Genomic DNA, 2,380 nt, shown 5'->3' on the forward strand with positions numbered 1-2,380 from the left:
AACACCCTCCCCCCCAATCCTCAATAACTCATCACTGTACACTTCATGGATTTTTGAGAATGAATCCTTTCACCTGCTACGTTTCTTAAAAAATACACAGCTTTTTTGTCATCTTTTTAAAAAGGATTATGACGTTTTCAAAGGCACACGATGCTGGACTAAATTTCTATTTTCATTCCATGCACACGGTTTGCTTTGTTTTACAGTTCCCATGTATCTTGACATTGACAAAGTATGGACTTTGCTGAAGAATCCCTTTATGTGGGCCCTGTCCTAGCTCCACTGAGCACTGCTACCCTGCCCCAGTGCCTTTCTCAGATAGCTCTGTATGCTCACAATAGCTTCACAGTTTATAGGCACGTTCCTGCTGTCCCCATAGTTATTATCCAGTTTTCCACATATTGATTACTTTCCACAGGAGACCTAAGACAGATGTTTTTACAACTTTAGTAAACGTATAGTTTGGTTGTTTAATATCAATGCCTCAGCTTGTTCTCTTGCATCTTTGACCGTCCTCTCCATCCAACCATTCCATGAGCTGAAGTACGCAGATTTTAGGCTGCAAGTCATGCCTTAGCACAAGGATAACCAGGCAATTTGGATCTGGAAACTTCTCAACCACCATCATGTGGGTCTGCATGAAGGCCCTTGTGCCCCATTGAAGTAGCCAGCTCTATATCCCAATCTGAGAGCCAACCAGTATGAAGACAGACATGGTGCTGGCAGATGTCTGGTGTCCAGCCTGGCTTTTCTGACCCGCACTCGGCACAAGACTGACTGTTCCTAACTGGGGTACAATGACAACCTGTTTGTGCTAATCCTAGACATGCTACCAGGAGCTGTCATTCCGGAGTCATCACATTCTCTATTGATATCAGTGAAATTAATCATGCAGAAGGAAAAAGCTTGTATGAAAGCAGATAATTATTTCCCTGTTCTGGAGTAATACGTACAAGGGAAAGTGATTCTCATTGTCTTGGCAAACTATGACATTTCAGCACATTTTCTGCTTAGTATTGATGTTCAGGCATCCTTTCTCCGTTATGATTTGTAGGTCAGAGTTGGTGCACTAAGAACTGCATACAGAGAGAGAGGTTTCTTTCTTGTTGACTGTTGCCCCTCAGATACAAAGCCCTTATTTAATTTATAACATAAAAAAAATGACACTGTGGGAACATACTGATATGATAGTAAGTAACTTGATACCCTGCATTTCTTTTGAAAGTTCTAACTAAAAAGATAGCTGATGAATAGTTGTCTCTAACTTATCAACAACTGTTCTCAGGTTGGATGTTAGGAAAAACTTCTCAGAAAGAGTGGTGATGCATTGGCACAGGCTGCCCAGGCAGGTGGTGGAGTCACTGTCCCTGGAGGTGCTCAAGAACCATGGAGATGTGGCACGTGGAGATGTGGTCTAGAGCATTCACAGGCATGGGTTGATGGTTGGACTGGATGATCTTATTGGTCTTTCCAGCCTTAATGATTATGTGATTCTATGATTCCTGTAAGAGTAGTCCAAATCTCTGCAATGGAGCACAGAGCAGGGATCTGCCAGCTCAAGCCTTCCCAATACAAGTACCAGATGGACTTGCAATCCCCAGTAAAAGAAATATTCATGCAACATATGGAAATATATTAACTAGAAGAAAAACACTCAAAGAAATATTGATGTGCTTACTTTCTCAGTGGGACTTATTTGGTAGGGCAAAGCCAGCTTCACATTGTCTCTTTACTGCATTTTTCAGCCCTTTTGGCTCTGGGATCAGGTTGTGCAAAGCCAGGCAGATATTTCTCCATATGCAACAAGATCCAGATGTTACAGATGCTCCTGCTCCTCTGTCCTGCTCAACACCCCTGTGGCTGAACCTAGCGCAGGTTATAAGCAACTGTCTCCTCAACTTAAGTTTGCTCAGAAATTTAAGCCTTTGTTTTAATAAAATTCTCCAAACATTTGATCCTTGAAGGAGAGGCAGAGGGAAGAAAATGGAGAAATGGGGCTCACAGTTCACCTTAGAGGTTATTACATCTGCGCTTTGGAAACTAGCAGACGTCAGGGCTGGAGTTCCACAGTTGGACTAGACATAGAGAAAAATCTTGCAATTTGTTCTGAAACCGGAGAGATTTCATCCTATTTTGGAATCCTTCCAGGTAAAAGCCATGCCTGGGACCCTATCCAGATTTTCTGCAAAGCAATGGCTGTTTCATTTCCAGATCATTTCAATCCTCAAGATCAAAGGAAGCCTGATTTTAAAAGCAGGAATTAAGTACTGGCAAAGAAGAAGGCAGTTTTAACAGCGCTGTAATCATGCACACGATTTGCAGAGAAGTTTAGTCAAGAAGTTTTGGGGAGGGGGGGGGGAGGGTTTGTTTTGTTGTTTGC

At 42.4% G+C, this 2,380-nt stretch overlaps 1 long non-coding RNA gene across 1 annotated transcript in view; it reads left to right on the forward strand.

Annotated features, from left to right (window-relative positions):
* LOC122163352 overlaps positions 1-2,380 on the forward strand; it is an 84,685-nt gene that overhangs the window by 70,052 nt on the left and 12,253 nt on the right. The gene's annotated exons all lie outside the window — the stretch shown is intronic.

This window comes from Centrocercus urophasianus, unplaced genomic scaffold (genome assembly GCF_019232065.1).
Source record: "Centrocercus urophasianus isolate 14NV4802_14NV808 unplaced genomic scaffold, USGS_Curo_1.0 seq_23, whole genome shotgun sequence".
Taxonomy (NCBI): Eukaryota; Metazoa; Chordata; class Aves; order Galliformes; family Phasianidae; genus Centrocercus; species Centrocercus urophasianus.